Below are 20816 nucleotides of genomic sequence, written 5' to 3'. Positions count from 1 at the left end.
TTTGTTACCTCAGAACTTTCGACTGGGTGAACGGATTTCGATGATTGTTTGAAAGCGGGTGCTCCCCTCTAGTCCCATTAAAATTTTGTCCAGATCTGGCATCTTTGAGAAAACTACAAAAGTCTTAAATTTGCATTAGGTATGTGCGCTACAAATGGCCCAATAACTCAATATCACGCCAACCGATTTCGATTATTATATTTTTTGGGATGGTTGGTACTTCAAGGATGGTTTGACGACAGTTTGGTGAGGTTTTGACTATTGGATCGATGACAAACTAACGGAACTCTTCAATTCTCAGGAGCAAATTATGGATACTCAGCCGAATCTTTTGATATCCATCCGGATATTGAGTTTTGAGTCACCTACCGTAACGTCGTTATGGTCAAGTAATTGTCGTAGTCGAATATGATGATCAATGGAACTCCATATCGATTCTGATCAACTTAAAGTAATGGGATCTGTGTTAGAATTTCAATCTGTCAGTTATGAAATTGCAATGTGTTTACGTTCATTCTAGCATTGCAAAATTTAGTAGGTCTACACATATTCAGACAATTAATCAATCTAACTCTAGTTACGATTGTACGAGGGTAACACTGAAAATGTTTAGAACTGGACATTGCTAATGAAAACTTTTTTTAATTTCAATTTAAGAACTGTTGGGTAACCGAATTTAGTATATTATATTCATTTGTCATTTGTTTTTGTGAACTCACGGTAACTCTTGTTACACGTGAAAATGAACCTAACGCGAGAAAATTTTCGGTCAATGATTTATTATGACTTTCGTTGTGGGATTACTCAACAACAAAGCTCTGATAGGCAGCCATTAGCATTTCTAAATGAAGCCCCATCTCGTGCCACTATTTACAATTGGTTTAACGAGTTTCAGCGTGGACGTAGCAATCTCAATGATGATCCGCGTGAGGGACGTCCTTTAACAGCGACTACTGAAGATAACATCAGTGCTGTGCGAAGCATGATAGAAGAAGTTAAGAGAGTGACCTTTCAGCAGATACAGGCAAGCCTAAGTATTGGTATGAGTCAAGTTTAAAAATATTACACGAACTTTTAGGCGTCAGGAAGCTTTGTACCAGATGGATTCCCCATACTTTAACCGACGACCAGAAACACCTTTGCTTGGACTGATGTCGCCAAATGTTAGATATGTTCAACGTCGTTGACTCAAATGCTGTATTTGACATCATTTGAAAGCTGGATATATTGCTATGAACCCGAAATCGAAAGACAATCAGGAAACACCCACTCAGCTGGGTGTTTCCTTTCGAGGATCGGCCAACTAAGATAAAGAAAGGAAGAAGTCAAGGAAAAACGATGATTGCCTCATTCTTTGATCAGAAAGGTCATTTCGCGACATTTCATTTTTGTGCTAGAAGATGGAAGGACAGCTACTGCAGACTGGTATGTCAATCGCTGTTTGCCTGTTGTCTTGGAAACAATTCGACAGCAGCGCCCTCGAAGCAGGATCCTCCTTCAACACGACAATGCTTCAGCGCACTCCGCAAAACGGACTGTTGAATATTTGACTATGGCAGGTATCGAGATAATGAGCTATCTGCCATACAGTCCTGACCTGGCGCCCTGCGTCTTTTATTTATTCCAAAGAACGAAAGATAAAAATTCTAGGTATTCGCTTTACGAGCCCTGAAGATGCGGTGAAAGCGTACGAAAATGCCATACAAAAGACCCCTAAGGAAGAATGGGCCCACTGCTTTTCTCAGTGGTTCCATCGAATGCGACGATGTATGGAGAGGAACAGAGATTACTTCGAAAAACAATAAAAGTATTGACAACTTTCTACATTAAGCCGTTTTTCATTTTCTAAACATTTTCAGTGTTACCCAGGTATTCTGGAGTCGGTTTCAGCCAAGGTAGGTTTGTAACTACATACATAGTTATAGGTGAGAAGTGCTTGTATCGCACGCGCGCCGTGTCAAGGCGAGAGGGAGAGCGGGGCCCGGGAAATGTTTTTCTGGCAGGCAGCAGGTAGTTTTTCAATAAAGTTGTTATTGTATTATTGCTTGTATTTATGTAGTCAAAGAGACAAAGTAGTTTTTAGAATTTTGGCTGTTTGTTTTATTATGCGCAGGCTAATCTCAGAAAGGGATTAACCATTGAATGTGTTCGTCATTAGTGTAATTTTTACTTACTTTACATTTAGTTTTATGTTTGATTCCAATTGGTTTACATTAAAAAAGTTTATTTAACGTGGATAAAGTCCGTTCTTATGTTTTACAGACAGTGAAGTACTTACAATATTATTATCAACTAATATCGAAACCCAATTATAAATTTATTTAATAAATTTATTATAAACTTATTTAAAAATAAATTCTTTATAACATTTACAAATCTTAACGCAATAAAAATATCAACGCATTTGGTAAATTTAAGAAACATATTTGAACCCTTAAAATTTGGACTTGGCAGTGGCAGATTCAATGAAAACACAAATTCATTTTAATATTTATTGATGGAACAACAATGTCTACACAGTACACCACACTGTAGACCGTGTGGTAGACAGACAGATCATACAGACGATAATACAATACTTAATGAGATCATACATATTGGCATACAGTCGGTGTCACAAACACAACTGGTTTAGTACTCAATAGCTTTAACCTTCTTTTCAAAAACAAAATATAATATTAAACAGAGGTAGTCAAACTGCGTCGATATCGCATGCTCACCTCAGCCAATGAGCATACATTACTAACACAAACACATCACACATTATTATTATCAAATTCGGATTTGATTCTAAATCAAATCATCACAAAAAATTCAAGTGTGTTATAGACATCCTGTATCTATTTTAATGTTAATCATATTCGGAAGATAGTTAATCATATTCAAGAACATAATCGGACCTTTCATAATTTACAAGAATAACAAACAGAAACTTCAATTTTATTTAAACGTAATAATATTATTTAATAGTTTAAAAAAAAAACTAAAAAAAACACGCTAAAAAGCTCCGAATTCTCTTTGGTATTCAAAAATTTCCTAATATTAGATAAGTCGGTTAAAGATAATGGTTGACATTTAAAATTAACGTCAATTCCTGCCTTACCGATGATGATGAAATTAGATGAAAATGATATAAATTTACGAAAAACTTATTTTGGTTTTTTGCAAATTGTATTGTCATCGATCCTCGATAAATCTACGAAGTTTGAACGAAATCACGCCCAAATGAGTCGGTTACAAACAAACAAGTGAAGCTAATAAAAAGCGGGTAAAAAGGACTTCAACTATTTAATTTTACCTGAATGGCGGGCGGCGGCTTATATTTTTATAAATTGATATTTCCAAAATCGAGAGTGGTGTTCAAGACCTACTGCATCAGGCTACAATGACAGTATTATTCTTGTTCTATCATTACCGTAACATTAATTGTTAAGTCGATGTAGACCGGTCGGTATGTCACATATAACAAATACACTTATGAATAATAATTAATATTAATTTTTAAAAGTATTAATTGTATTCAGGTGTGGAAGGCGCGGGCTCGTGGGGCCGTGTTGGTGATGCAGCTGCCAGTGACGTCACGGTACGGTACTCACACCACTACTCCTGGTCTTCTGTGGCTTCCGCTCCTGAAACATGATTTCATGGTGTGAACTCATCTGTATATGAAAACTCAAGATACACAGTCATCACAAAAAAAAAATTAAAAAATAGTAAAATCAACATTGAGCCACAGACGAGTAAAATAATAAGGACTCCGTGTCACCTACATAACAGTAAAGCATCACACTTACACTAATATAAGCCGATCAGCCGCCATTATGACATCTGCCATCGTCTGTGACGGACAGTGACTCCAGTTTGGCCGGTAAATAAACAGGGACTTTACCCGAAAAATAGGGTAATCCATGTAATGGTGTTCTAAGAAGATAAATCATTATCTGTTTCAAGATGCAGTGATTTATGATAACAGGTATGTCTTAACCAATACCAGAATCGGTCTGATCATTGATCTGGTGTATCCCAGTATCAGTTCTAAGCATTAAATCGCGTGCAACGCAGAGCTCTCCGAATTGTCGGGGATTTGCAAAATTTGCATCACTTGTGTATTTACCTAGCAACCAAATATAAGGAATATAATATATAGCTACTATAAGGAACATAGTTATTTGTTCTCTAAAAAATACTTATTTGATACCACGTCAGTGGCAAACAAACGAATTTAAGAATGAATTTTGTGTAGGTATTCTTAAAAATAAGAAATTTTAGTACGTCATTTTTATATCAGTTAGACAAAGATACTGCAAACATGACACGGACATAGAAATAAAACCAGCAATCCTTATTTTTAATTTGTACTTGTACATTTTATGTTATTTATTTATTTACACATAATATGCATAGGATATTTTTTTTAGGAAACAATCTGACTATCAGAAATTAGATAATCGGAGTTAAAAGTTATGTGGCTATATAATACTATGACTAATAAAGGGATATAATTTGTGTTAGCTGGTATCCCCCGTAACTGCACACACACTAGCTTAAAGGTGCTTCACTTGTTAATATCACGGCGCGGAGTCCTCCTTTTTTTACTCGTCCGTGATTGTGCCTCTTTACAAATTGGCATATGAACATACTTGCGATAAATAAACTCCTTTGTAAAAAAAAACGGGCACTTTTCGTATATTCGACTTTTTATATATATATTTGATTTTATATATAGTATTAACAAAAAAGGAGGTTTGTTCTAAACTAAATTTTTTTCGACGCTTTCACAGCTGTCATAGTCTATCTAGAAGTATAAACAATCAAAGTTTGATACAACAAAATAAAATAAATATTATAACTGATGTAAAAACACTTTAATTTGGTAATTAAATATTTTCTAATATATATCAATAATATCGAGTGTAGCTCCACTGGCTGACATAACAGCTGCAATTTTTCGTAGCATGCTTTGGACGAAGTTGTTTATAAGTTCTGGGGGAATACGCTCCGTACAAATTCGTAAATGTAATTTTAAGCCCTCGGATGTTCTGTATCTCGGCTGGATGGACGCTCGGAGCTAATGACCTATAGCCGTAGCGTTCTACGCCATGCAGGCTATGCACCTTGTGTACAGATCGGACGACGCACACTCACACAGGTTTCTCTTCCAGTGCACGAGGGTGGCGCTCGGAGCTAATGACCTATTGCCGTAGTGCTACGCCATTAAGGCTACGTACCTCGTGTACAGATCGGACGGCGCACACTCACACAGGTTTCTCTTCCAGTGCACGAGGGTAACGCTCGGAGCTAATTACCTATTGCCGTAGTACTACGCCATTAAAGGCTACGTATCTCGTGTAGAGATCGGACGACGCACACTCACACAGGTTTCTCTTCCAGTGCACGAGGGTGACGCTCGGAGCTAATGACGTATAGCCGTAGCGCTATGCGATTAAGGCAACTTACCTCGTGTAGAGATCGGACGACGCACACTCACACAGGTTTCTCTTCCAGTGCACGAGGGTGACGCTCGGAGCTAATGACGTATAGCCGTAGCGCTATGCGATTAAGGCAACTTACCTCGTGTAGAGATCGGACGACGCACACTCACACAGGTTTCTCTTCCAGTGCACGAGGGTGACGCTCGGAGCTAATGACGTATAGCCGTAGCGCTATGCGATTAAGGCAACTTACCTCGTGCACAGATGGGACGGCGCACACTCACACAGGTTTCTCTTCCAGTGCACGAGGGTGACGCTCGGAGCTAATGACGTATAGCCGTAGCGCTATGCGATTAAGGCAACTTACCTCGTGTAGAGATCGGACGACGCACACTCACACAGGTTTCTCTTCCAGTGCACGAGGGTAACGCTCCGAGCTAATGACGTATAGCCGTAGCGCTATGCGATTAAGGCAACTTACCTCGTGTAGAGATCGGACGACGCACACTCACACAGGTTTCTCTTCCAGTGCACGAGGGTGACGCTCGGAGCTAATGACGTATAGCCGTAGCGCTATGCGATTAAGGCAACTTACCTCGTGTACAGATGGGACGGCGCACACTCACACATGTTTCTCTTCCAACGCTCGAGGGTGGCACTCGGAGCAGACGATCTCTTGCCATAGCGCTGGCCCAAGAAGAACCTGTTCCATAATTCATTTACTTTTATTTATATACTACACATGCATTTTTTTATATAATTAATAGAAGAAAGGCGCAGTGCAGTTTTCCAGGAACTTTCTTCCACGTACTACAAAGCTGTGGAATGAGCTTCCTTGTGCGGTGTTTCTGGCACGAGGCGACATGTTTACCTTCAAAAAAAGCGCGTACACCTTCATCAAAGTCCAGGATTGGCTCCTTCGCTCCTGTGATTCCTCCGGTGCTGCAAGAGAGTGTGGGCACCTTCAAATGTAAAATTGTAAGTCTGGCCATTCTTTCATTATAACTTCTTTACATTTCATAAAATTAAATACAGCAAATGCGATTCAATAATCCATTGGAATAAATGAACATAATGAATTCCAGTGATAGGAGCATATGAATCTGAAACATACGATGGTGGTAAATAACCATCATACTTATAATGATGCACGTTGGCTGCCAAGACTCACGAGTTTACAATGTTTTGAGATCTCTAGCAGAGATATTTCCGAGGAGTTCTGATTTGACGGAGCCACAAACATGTGTTCACCAGCCTTGATAAACAAGCTCTACATATTGGTATTTAATATTTGATTAGTAGAGAACAAGAAAGAACGTTCATCCACATATCATACAATAACATATTATGTACTTTTTAAAGGTCATATCTGTGTAACATGGTAAACTGCCGCGGTGCAATTCACTGACAAGACTCAAAACAGCAAAATATAGCCTCAACATAGATCCTAATGAATCTTCAAACGATAAATATTTAACAATCCATAAATAAGTAACGACGGTTTCTTAATGACCCATTCAAAATAAGACTACGTAAAGCGATGTACTTTAAATCGATGTCAAATTAAGTTGAAATTAATTTGTTCATCGAATTCTTCGAAAGATCTGTAATATTCCATTTATATTTTTCTCAGAAAAACTAGTTCAATGATAAATATTATTTCAACCTTAACGGCGTCTAACGTGCTCGTTAATAAAAAATTAATATGGAATCGATTTAAATTTAGAATGAGTTTAGAAGTATTTTGTTTAGAATGAAAACTCTGAATTAATTTCCTCGTTTATTTCAATACGGAAGTGTAAATAATGCTTGGACATCAGAACACCTTCAAATCACGTATATTTTTTATTCTTAGACACATTTCTTTATTATTGGAGGTAGTAAGTAAGATTGAATAATAACGATAAAACTATTCAATACGTTTTATTGTTATAATTATTGTTTCGAAACAGTAGTTTTTAAATTGCATTGTCTGGAAACACAGTACATGGTGACATCATTACTAGCAGATGTGGGCCAAACAAAAACTCATATACATTATCAACCTATAGCCAGCAATTATTTGTATTAAGGCAATAAAAGGACTGAAATATATTATATACCATAAAGTGGTAGCACTACGGCAAGATATTCTCTAATATCTAAGAAAGAGAAAAACTGTTGTCATTGCCAACAATGTCAGTGGTCATAGGGTGGATAGTCAAAAAGATCGCTATTCTAGAAATACAAATGTAAAAGTTTAAAACATGAAGCAACAATCACAGAAAACCATAAAAAAAACTTACAAGCTATACTACTATATTATAACAAACAGCAAAGACCAGAGCGAATGTGACCAATAATAGAATGGCTCTCAATACCGTCTGTGTTATCGGCGAATAGTGATAGAAATATAGAAAGTAACTCTTATCAAATCAAATCGTAATTGTATTCTTGGCAATCGGCCTAACAATGTGCCGACTGAATATGTCTGTATTATGTTGTTATATCCTCAGGGCTCTCACCAAGGCCCATTGTTATTTAACATATTTATTAATGATGTTTTGCAATCTTTTCAAAATTCTAATATTTTACTTTATGCGGATGACACCAAAATATTTAAAATAATAAAAGAAAAACAGGACTGTGTTGAACTACAAAGCGATTTAATTGAGTTAGGAAACTATTGTTCCGCTAATGACTTATACCTCAATGTTGACAAATGCTGTATGATAACATTTTCGAGGAAAAAAATGCCAATTTTATTCAAATATAAAATAAACAATAAACCCCTTAAAAAGTGTGTCAGAAATAAAAGACCTTGGGGTAAAGCTAGATTCAGCTCTCTTATTTGAAAATCATATAGACAATATGACAGCAAAAGCTTATAAAATGCTTGGTTTTATATTCAGACAGGGAAATGACTTCAAAAATATTCATACTTTTAATCTTTTATATAATGCTTATGTCAGACCATATTTAGAATATGCCTTGACTGCTTGGAACCCACGTTATACAAAATATATAGATGCTATAGAAAGTGTACAAAATAAATTTATTAAAAGATTAAATTATAAGTTTCAAAATTGTAATACTCCTCAATTTAATTACCTATCTTTACAACAGCGTAGAGAATACAGAGATCAAGTTTTCCTTTTCAAAATATTACATGACTTAATTGATTCCAATCGTATTTTAAGTAACATTAAACTTAACTGTCCAAAACATTATACACGTTCTATAGATACATTCTTTATCCCTATTCGTAGAACTAATTATACTAGCAATTGTTTTATTATAAGAGCATGCAACACTTATAATAATAATTATAGTCACTTAGACATTTTTCATAGCAGCTATCCAACTTTTACTAAAAAAATTAAAGAATATCTTAAACATTCTTAAAATATGTCCAACCGATAAATTTGATAAATTTTGTTTCATTTGTATTTTTGTGTACTTTTTTCGCCTTATGTTTAATTGTATATAAAATCGTTATATTTTGTATTATATTCACTCCTGCTTTGTTTATATTTAAGTGGAAACTTTATTGGCTTGTGTAATATAAATTATGTGTTACAATGTGTATATAACTTAAGCTGTTTGTTTTCCAATAAATAAATATTTGGAGGCTTTTCCAGTGAGTAGCCTCTCGCTCATTGTCAATTAATCTTGCTGCTAGTCCTTGAATACTGTGGCGTATTACCCTACTAAACTCCCAGTTCGTTTTTGTGTCTGTTGTTGCTTGATTGTTTTCAACGTTATACTATTCTCTATTTTCCTGCTATTTGGCGATCCCGGACACATGTCCAAACTGTTTAAGAATGTAAACTTTGTAAACGACCATTTGGTCTCTTTATGTGAATTCGGATTTGCATCTTAACAGTCTGTATAGATTGCAGTCTTGATGCGTTGCCCACCGTTGAAGTGTGAGTGTGCTCTGAGCTTGTAGGTCCCGATGCGCGAGTAAGAAACACGAGCGCGCACATCACGATGTTAATAACGGGAATATACATTCCACGGTTTTGTTTTACGTAGCAGATTTTTTTTAAACTACTCTTTGTGCACAACGTGATGTGATGATATATGATGAGATAACCACCGGCGTGAGTTCCGATACTGCCATCTAATTTTAGGTATCGGAAAATCTTAGTCTCTTTGGAAATGTAAACATGTGGCATGAACTCTAACCAACGACAAGAGACCCATACGTTAACAGAATACTGCTACTTCAATAATTCGGATAGCTCTGCTCACCATTACTCTTCGGGGGCTTTAGAAAATACCTTCGATAGAAACGGGTATTTGTGACGGATGATGCTGTTAATGAATGAATGTATCTACATGTACCAGTGAATGAAGCATGACAAACGCACAAAAACACACACAACACAGCAGCACCTGTCGTTCCTGGCGGAGAGCACGGTCTGCAGCGAGCGGCCGTAGCGCCCGCTGAGGTAGAAGCCGCTGTCCTGCCGCACCTGGCGCCCACCTGCTGCCATACACACACGAACACATACACTTGAGCTCAATATCTGACTATACTTTCATAATTCTATCCTAATATATAGGACCACGTGTCGTGGTATTACACAGCTTATGAGCACGAAATTGTGAGTTACCTGAACCTCAATTTTTTTCAATAACCTCCTTTTTCGCAGAAGGGCTATAGCTTGATCATAGAAAACATGAAGATATACACGGAAGGAGAAATCTAGAGGTATAGGCGATGAGGCATGATGAAGATAATAATGACGAATATGGCCACACAAAAAACAATTGTTTTAAAAGAAGAACAATTGACACTACTTCAGTACTCCTGGTCCCAGGTTTACAGACGGAAACGAACGAGATGCCAAGCATCCGCACTGGGGCCCAAGACCACACGAGGACGTCAACTCAAGCTCGTAATCGATAGTAATAATCTAACAAAACTATTTACAACAAAGCCAACACATTGGACAGACAAACTACCCGACATAAACTTATTTATATGCAAATGTTACAGTACTACACCTCAACCACCTCAACTCTAGATGCGCCTTCGAACTACACTCCTGTGTTGCCGACAATCAGTACTATACTATTAGAACATGAAGATTGGGACTCTTTTAGGGGCATCATCAATAAAAGACTAAATTTGAAAACATCACTAAAAAAACCGGAAGATGTTGAAACAGCTGCAACTCAAATTATAAACTTAATCCAAGATGCTTGTTGGTTGACTACTCCTGATAAACCTGCCAACAAACCCAAACACAATTCTGTTACCTGGGAAACAAGGAAAAAAATCCAGGAAAATAGAAGACTACACAGAGCATAGCACTCGAGTAGACACCACGATGATAAAAAAGCCTACAATTATGCTACGGTTGAACTAAAAGAACTTATTGGGAATGCCAAAAATGAAACACTTGCACGGCAATTGGAATCCCTTACAGCGACAAAGTCTACAAACTACTCTCTTTGGAAGGCTACCTCGGACTTTAACCAACCGAAAAGAACCAGACCACACCTCAAGCTGGAAGATGGTAAATGGTCCAGAACCACACAACAAAGAATAGATACTTTCACAATACACTGTCATTGATGATGCACCGACCCAAAACCTACAATAAGATGTCCCTATAATAAATATTACCACTAGAGAGGTATACAAAATCTATCAAGACTTGACAATAATAAGAGAGCAGTATTGACCAAATATACCAAAGAAGTCCTTATACAAAATATTGCCAATAAAAGGTATAGTCGAAGTCAACCAAAGTAACTTACGCTCCGCAACCAGGAGACTGTCCACCTGTTCACCTAGGTGAGGCCACACTGCCGCACAAAGAGTACTTAAAGTACCTGGGCATGCGATTGGATTGAAAGCAAAGCGTACTTGGAAAGCACACCTTCAAAAGAAACGAGAGCCATTCAACCAAAAGTATCGAGGATTCTATTATTAAGTCTAGACAAAAATCTTCTTATATACAAGGTGGCTCTAAATCTGGACTTAAGGTATCAAGCTCTGGGGATCAGCTTGCAGAAGAAGAAAGAAATCTATCGAATCCTTACGTAAATTTAAAACAATGAAGAGAGAAATAAAATAATACTCTTCAAACTACAATAAAACGCCTAGCAATTCATCCAAGCCCATTGACACTAGAGTTACTAATAATTATAAACCATCCAAAGAGTCTCAAACGTAATAGCACTGTCGAATTGGACTTGAAGTAAAAGGAAGATAGGTCGATGGACCACTTTTCCCACAAGATTCTAGATATCCAACACATCTGCTCATACTTTGGAGTCTGATTGCAGATATTAATATAAAAAAGCAAAGTTTATTTAACCAAACATCGGGTTAATTAAAATTACGATTTAGATATTTTAATTCGAACAATAAAAATCTAGACAGGCATTGTATTACAGAACATAATCATAAGCTTCAATCGCGCCACGGCCGAGTATCACACAGTGTACATACTATTGGCTCTCTTAAGGTCGCAGCACACAAGCGCGCATACCACGACGATCACGCACAGCTGTCGCCACATCCTCGGCGTGTCGAACATGCCTGCTGGCGCTGCAATAATACAGATGAAAACACTCGATAGTAAACATTCAGTAACAATATAAAATAGTAGTTAAAAAACTAAAAAACACGCTTTTTATAGAATATTATTTAAATACAACAAACGTTGTATTGCCGATATTAAAATCGCGATACAAAAGTAACTGTTGATCGTAGATGGGTGAAAATTTGAAGTTGTATGTATTTTTTAATACTGACTCATAATCAAACAAATTAAAAAAATAAATCGTGTGGACCACCCTTAAAATTTAGGGCGATGAAAAATAGATGTTGTTCGATTCTCAGACCTATCCAATATGCACTCAAAATATTATTTATAATAGATATTTTTTTTATTTCAAATTATCATCAATTCCTGCCTTATGACGAACTACGATAGATGAAAATTATATTATCAAATTAATGTATTGTTATCAGTCCAATACATACATACAGGTGAAAGAGTTCGTACGTGTTGAGTGACAACCATAAAACAATCACTTTATATAATATTGAAGTGTTATTCTCACAAACAGTACAGATATAAAAAAAAATGATGTTGTTGATACGACACAGTCGAACTTATATTCAAATGATGGATAGAAGATCCTTGACTCATGGATATCCGCAACACCGAGAAATGAAATGTTAGGGATGACGATTTGAAGAGATTTATACAGATTGAAATCTCAATATAAATATTTTTATACAATGAGGGATATTTTTATCAGTTATTGAAAGTTAGAATGTGTTAAATCGAAGAGAAGTTAAGGCTTATATCTGGGAAGAACGAGTGCAAGAAACATAGCGGGCTTATTGTTTAATCGCAAAACATAAAAAATGTTTAATTGATAAACTGATTGCGAATGGCCCATTTCCAATGTGGTATCCACACTAATATTATAATTAAGAAAGCATCTTATATATAGCCTGCCCGGCGCCACTGACTAGTCGTTTCTAAAGTCATAATTTTATATTATCAGAGCCAATACGGCCAAACAGCTATAGCGTTAATCTTTTTAAATGCAACAGTGCACCCTGTCAAATGATTTTAAAAGAGAAGTAGTCGAAATTAAAATTTGTGAAATTAATACCACAAATGGATTATTATCATAATTATGTAATAAGACCTGCCCCTCACACAAACACAAACAACAAGCTGATTATTAAAACGGATCAAATCTAATTTATACATTAACAAAACTTTTTGAATAAATTATACGGAAAGTCAGATCACCGTCCGATGTTGTTGTATCGCCCCTGGCTCGCTCATTATAATAACACCTAATACAAACTTTTTGCTAATGCGAAGTGACGGACTAACGCTGAAACAGTGGGGGGGGGGGGTTCTAAGTGGACGATACGGCTGCTCAGTACGGGATACCCGTAGGTTGTCCAAAGTATAGTGAATATGTGTCTAAATACAAATTAAATCTTAAAATTGTAAAACGGTGCAACTCATTTCGTAGCCAAATGGCAAAAACGGACCCCTTATAGATTCGTCATGTCTATACTGTTGGAAGTTGGTAATTAGATATGTATTCTGTGAACCGCATTAACATTTTCACATAAGAGAATGATAAAACTAAAAAAATATATGATGTACATTACAATGCAAACTTCCACCGAAAATGGGTTTGAACGAGATCTAGATTTTTTTTTTTTAATACGTATAATGTTAAGAGCTCAAACGCACCGTATGATTTTGAGCAAAGATGTTTTGCCTTTTCCATTTAAACAATTTAATATTATTTTCCATTCTATATTTTATTTTATTTTATTTGGGAAACTTACAGCCATTTTTACAAATTTTACACAACAAATAGATTAATAAATGCTAATTACAAGCTTCCACATATGTTTTTAAATTGCTTAAGCTCAGATTAATATATAACACAAACAATACTGTAACACAAAATAGGTTCTAACTTATGAGATTAAGTGCTTTCTTTTTTTTTATGTTAGACTTACATCGACACTGTCTTTGGTAAGCACATTCTTAGCTACACGAGGACTACAAGTAAAGAGGTCAAAACGGTTATCATGGTTAAGCTTGTTGAACTGCCGCATGCAACGAGGAAAAAAGCTATTTTTCCGGTAGTTAGTGTGGCTGGAATCGATGCCAAACAAAGCCGGTTTCCTAAGACTACGAGTAGGAACATTAAGATTAATTTTGCTAAGAAGCTCCGGACTATCAATGTTATTTTGGGCTAATTTCAGTAAGAACGCGATGTCAGATATGTTTCGCCTCTGATGTAATGGAACTAGATGGAACATCAGGCTTCGCTGTGGATATTCAGACATTGGTATATTAAATTTATATGACAGGTAACGCGTGAATTTCCTTTGGATTCTCTCGATGTTGTCTGAGTATATTTTATAACAGGGATTCCAAATTTGAGACCCGTACTCTAGATGACTACGTACGTAGTAACTTTTATGTTATGTTACTTGATGCTACGGAACCTTAAGCCCAGCCTTATTAACTAATTTAGTTAGAATAACAAGTGATAGCAATAGATAAACGTATATAATTAATTAATAAAACACACACACGCACACATACACACACACGCACAAACACATACCTCTTTTTAGTGAGTTTGCTAATTATGTTTAATAATGTATAGCCTCTCGGAAGGACCTAGCCTCTGCAACTCAGGGTATCCTATCTCAGAGGGTAGGGCACAAAACATTTTGTACATATTATTAGTTCAATAAATGATTATTATTATTAATTAATCTCATCTCTAGATATATCACTTGTTTATCTTGTAGCTTAATTTTAACTTGATGTCAAATAAATAAAATTAAATAGGTAGCTAATAGCACAAAATTAGCTTCAATAAGGAAATATGTACAAGTTATTTACGCGCGAATAGTTAATGGTTAAGTGTGTGTACCCATATAATGGATTTTGAGTCATATTGTCGGAAATTTGGTTTCGATTGTTAATTAGAATTTGTATCTAATATTTTAATTCAAAATAGGATTTAAAATCACTTACTGCTTACTGAACGTCAAGACTACCGTCAAATCAAAATAGCATTACTCACGGGCGCACAACACTCCACAGGTTTTTTTTTAAATTAAAATTCGTTATAATAAATTATATTGCATAATATCGTATTATATTTTTTTTTATTAAATATTCTGACGGCATTCGCTCCATTCCCAATCTGTATCACAAAAGGTCCAATAACTAAAATAGAGGATTAAATATTAGTTTTTTATACAAAAAATTTCAAGAATATGTTTAATCAAGTTCAATAAAAGAACAAACATTTTTAAATCTACTATATAAAATTCTCGTGTCGCGGTAGGTCTGAGAATCGAACAACATCTATTTTTCATCCCCCTAAATGTTAGGAGTAATCCACTCCTATTTTTATTTTTTTTTATGATACAAATTAAAAAATACATACAACCCTAAATTTTCAACCTTCCACGACCAACCCCTTTCTTTGTATCACGATTTTAATATTATTCTATTCCATCCACAGATACGCAAGCTGCAAGATGGCAATCGAATATAATGATTATAGTAGTACGATAAATTTTATGTACGATATATTTGATAGGTCTGAGAATCGGTCGTCATCTATTTTTTATACCCCACAAATTTTTATTATTGATTTTTTTTTATTACTTTATATGGCAATACAACGTTTGCTGGGTCAGCTAGTAATTTATACAATAGAGTATTTTTTAACATACGCGATAAAATATATATATAATGATCTCTCACTATATAGTTCACATAGCCGTTGCCTGCTCCTATGAATACCAGCTGTTGCCCAATCATTAAATGACAAGAGACCAGGTGAATTGACTGTCTTAGAAATAAATATATAGAAGCAGTATATAAAAGGATCTGGGCGAGATCTTCTGATCTCATATTTAAATAATATAATTCAGAAGGTCTATGCGAATATCCGGAAATCTCTTGGGTCTCCTCTCAGTATGGGAGTACCTCAAGGGTCTATTCTTAGACCGTTCCTAATTTACGTAAATGATGTACCAAACCTTGTAGAAAAAAATGCAAGGTAGTATTTTTTGCAGATGGTACTTCACTTGTATTCAAAGTGAAAAGAAGCGTTAAGATTAATATGATGAAGTAAACAATGCTCTATCTGACATCGTGTACTGGTTTAGCGCCAATAACCTATTGTTAAATTGTCAGAGAACTAAATATATTAACTTTACTTCGCCAAATGTCAGAAATAAACATGCGAATGGTTTAGTAAATGGAGACGAACCGCGAAATATGCTATATTTCTGGGTATTATTACTATTGATTCTAAATTGTAATGGGGGCCCATAGTGAAGTATAGACTTAGTGCTGCAACATATGTGATTCAAAAAAAGCAATAAATTGATACGGGGCGACTAGTTTACTTAAGTTATTTTCATAGTATTATGGCTTATGGTATATTCTTATGGGACAGTGCAGCCAATATTAATACAATCTATGTGCTGCAGAAGAGGGCTACTTACGCTATTTATAACCTAGGTCCGAAAGAATCATTATTTAAACAAATATAGCTACATTTTGACTGTTCAATCTCAATATAGTCTTGATAATGTACTTTATGTTCATAAACATTAACGAATTAACTACAAAATGCGACAATCATAATTTTAACACGAGGAACAAACATAAACTTGCCTACAACACTGTTATATCGAGTGAGTGAGTCTTTTAGTGGACGATACATATGATTTTACAAAAATATCCTAGAAAATGTACAAATAATATGTTACTAAATTTACAAGAATTTGTGTAAAAAACGTTTGTGTGGTAAAGGTTACTATAACATAAATTACTTTGTTTATGATACCACAGATTGGGATTGGAGCGACTGCTGTAAGGATATTTAATAAAATTTAAATAAAAAATAGGAATTATTTAATAATCATCATCAAAATGGCTCTCTCATTAATATCGTTGGAATAGATTTATATTATTTATGTCAAATATAACACTTAGTAGTTTTACCAGTGGGAGGCTCCTTTTCACAGGAAGCCGGCTAGATTATGGGTACCACGACGGCTCCTATTTCTGCCGTGAAGAGTTTCAGTCTGAAGGGCACTGTAACTAGTGAAATTACTGTGCAAATGAAACTTGACATCTTATGTCTCAAGATGACGAGCGCAATTGTAGTGCCGCTCAGAGTTTTTGGGTTTTTCAAGAATCCTGAGCGGCACTGCATTGTAATGGGTAGGACGTATCAATTACCAACGGCTGAACGTACTGCTCGTCTCGTCCCCTATTTTCATATAAAAAAGCATCATTATCAAATTGTTACCAGGACCTATCTTTTCGAACCACACTTTACTAAAGATACCTATTAGGTTAATTTAACTTCAAACTAAAGGATTTAACTGTTACCTAACTACATTATATTATCTATCTACTCTATTAGGAATATACTTAAGAACAATTAATTTAGTGTTATGTCGGTACTAAAAAAGTTATTCGACTCACAACAGTTGAGAGGCGGTTGTAGCTCGGGCAGCCGCGGTCACTCGCACGTCACTGGAGGCTCCGAGTGTCAGTGAGGAGTCACCGGAGCCGGACGCCTCTTTATAGCGGTGGCGGCAGGTGCCACCCTGTCCCCCCCCCCCCAGGAGCCGCAGTCAAGTGACCGCGACCGTAGGGCTTGATAATCACGGCGCTAATTGAAATGTTATGAATACTATCAATTTTATCAATGTTCAACGCAGATATAAAACAGATTTATTAAATAACTCACCACCGCCCACCACGTCACTTACGTGTTTTTTTTTAATGAAAATACGGGGCAAGACGAGCAGGACGTTCAGCTTTTGGTAATTGATACGCCCTACCCATTACAATGCAAATTAAACACAGTAATGCTTACACATTACTGCGTCACGGCAGAACTAGGCGCCGTTGTTGTACCCATAATCGAGCCGGCATCCTGTGCAAAGGAGCCTCCCACTGGTATAAGTCTGTTGAAAAAAAAACTACGTTGCGTTCTGTTTCCTGGGTTTTCATTTTTTGTGCGATATATTAATTTATTTCCTAAACTATAAGCAATCAGAAGTATCGTCAGCATCGATCCAGTCGCCAAACATTACTCGCAACAGTTTACTGGTATTCGTAGTAGGAGTTTTAGTACTAGTAGTTGCAGTAAAATATACTATATTTTTACAACTATAACATATTTTATTTCTTATTTATACTATAACAGCTTTTGTCCTTGACTTCATTCTTGTGGCATTTAGGATATAATATATATTGTGTGTGTATTAGGACGTATGACTTTTTTTATTTTTGCTGAAAAGTTGAGAATTAAATACCAATAAATACTCTTGTAAGGAGTGGATAAACAAATACTAAGTTATTTATTTATTTAGATTTATATGTTCTATCCATAGGAGACATTATAAACATTTGAGTTAGTGTAGAAGGGGTTAGTAATTTAAACGCACTTAATAAAACTGTTACATCTGTATTTTAAAATATCCAATTAGAATTACAATAATCACTGATATGTGGACAATGTGTCCCCTTACAATTCACAATAAGTAATGCCTACTCGAAAAAAAAAAGTCAAATTCCAAATTTCTATATTTGATATTAAAATATTGTATATTTTATTAGAAACAGCGCAAACGAAGAATGCTGGGAGAGTTTAAGAAGCATATCATCTCGAATGCGTGCTTAATTTTGTAACAAAATAAATGAAATAGAATTTGAATTTAAATTTCGACGAGCAGACACCATACAATTCTTCTCCAATAACAACTCAATCAATAAGCACTAAACTGCATTCAGTATAGTAATTACATTCTGTAAGAGATCGCCGACGGATTCAGATTTAATTTGAATATTTAATATCTCATTAAATCATTTCACTTTCAGAAGATACAGGAAAGTCTGTAAATTGTGAAAGTGATCGACAAGTACCGACATTATCAGGTTTCTGATCTCAACACATGGCATCGTATTTATCAATTTTGGAGTAAAAATAAACTTTTTTCTGACGGAAGTAACGCTCATTACTTTAAAATAAGAAAATCAAGTGAAGCAATTTTTATCCGTTATAATTTAATGATTTAAAATGTATTTATAAAAATTGTTTCAAATTCCTCAGTAATATTTTATGAAAATTTCCAAGTGTATTTGTATTTTGTTTATTTATCTTACTACTCTTGTTATAACTAATAAATAAAAGTTTTTAAGAGTTTTATGACGTTTGCGACATTTGTGAATTTATTTTTGTCCATTATTAGGACAGGCAAAGTGCTCGAGCCCACACAGCCATAATCGTTAATTTTCAATAACAACTTTGTTTGATTGATATGTATTAATAATAATCTAACCTTAAATTTCTTATTCTCAATTATTTTATTTAGTGAGTGAAAATTTTAAAATGAGTGGTTATAATAAATTTTATATACAGAATATAAAATGAAAATAATAAACAGTTAAATGAAATGGTGGAGTCCCGGAAACACATAACTCTATCATTAATAAATAGGAATATAACAGATCAAGAACCTATTATCAGGTTCTTTTTTCGTTTCTACTTTACAGTTGATAACCTGCTCAACCCCAATATTTGCATAATGGTAAATTGTCTTGAGATGTCGCTCTTGTAAATCTAAACAATATGTTATGTTTTTAAAGTGATAACCCTCACGTCTAGGATTAATACACAAATAAAATTTGAAAAACAAAATTTTATGAACGATGCGGGATTCGAACCCTCCTCCTCTGGTGTTGTAAGATAATGTGGGCGACGGTGATCATCTAACACCAGATAACCCGTTCGTTAGTTTGTCCTCCTCTTCCATAACAAAAAACCGGAGCCGGCCTGAGTCAGAGCGCTGCATGGCTGTTGTGCAGGTGCTGGAGAGCATTGCGAGATGGTAACTCCAAACCACATGAGTAACTAGTTACAGGGAATAAGGTTCTTAAGAGCAGGCAAACTTGCTACGTATTTCGGTAAGGTTATCATAATAAGCTAAGATAAATTAAACAAAATATTTTTGAATTAGTGTTTTTAATCATGCGTCCAAATCAAGCGGAGTACATAACTTTGTTCCTAAAGCGTATGAGCTGCGGCGTAGTTACAATTATTGAACCGTAGGCACATGAGCATGTTAAAATACATGACGCACATAAATTATCACTAACTAACAAACTAGCAACACCAAAAATCATGCAATTGATTTCATGATGTTTGGGTAGTTGGGTGAAGTGCAAAGAATATATATACTGGTGAAGTGAGAGTATATAGTGATTAATTTGTAAAGCAATTATTCTTATTTCCGCGATCGGTCTTTGACCGATGCCGCCGATCGACAGTGGCGTACAACGGTGCGAGAGGCCCCGCCTTATTCGTTTTCAGTCGCCGCTCAGCTGCTGATAGGAATCCGCCATTGAGCGGAGTTCAGTAGAATAAATAAGTCAGGGGATCTCAAGATTTTTGAAAACATTGAATATAAAATGCTCTTTTTTCTGTAACATATAATCTGAAGCGTTTTGATTTTTCTTTTATTAAAGGAAGTTGCTTCTGCTTTTGAGAAATACTTTTCTGACATTCCAGTTTCAATCATAAACACTCATGTCTCCTCCACCAGCGTTGCTGAGTCACTTTTTCTGAGAAATGTTAGAGTGTAAACAAATTTTCAGTTTGATTTTTGTAAGCCCTGCAGAAATAATTGAAATCTTTAAATCTTGACATGAAAAAAACTGCTGATATATGGGGAACTTCTGTCAAAACTATAAGTTCAATAATTGATGAAACAGCACTATATCTTGCAATAGTTTTTTAAAAAAAGTATTAAACATGGCGTATTTCCTTACTTTC

The 20816-nt window shown here is 35.4% G+C and overlaps 1 long non-coding RNA gene across 1 annotated transcript; it reads right to left on the bottom strand.

Moving 5' to 3' along the window:
* Positions 1–3218: 3218 nt before the first annotated feature.
* Positions 3219–17521, bottom strand: LOC126975335 (uncharacterized). Its single transcript, XR_007731692.1, has 5 exons — positions 17459–17521; positions 11884–11982; positions 9813–9903; positions 6028–6135; positions 3219–3629 (listed from the first exon to the last, which is right to left on the bottom strand). It is a non-coding gene; the product is annotated as an uncharacterized LOC126975335 (long non-coding RNA).
* Between the last annotated feature and the right edge of the window lie 3295 nt (positions 17522–20816).

Source organism: Leptidea sinapis, chromosome 35 (genome assembly GCF_905404315.1).
Source record: "Leptidea sinapis chromosome 35, ilLepSina1.1, whole genome shotgun sequence".
Lineage (NCBI taxonomy): Eukaryota > Metazoa > Arthropoda > Insecta > Lepidoptera > Pieridae > Leptidea > Leptidea sinapis.
This window is presented reverse-complemented; position numbering and strand designations above follow the sequence as displayed.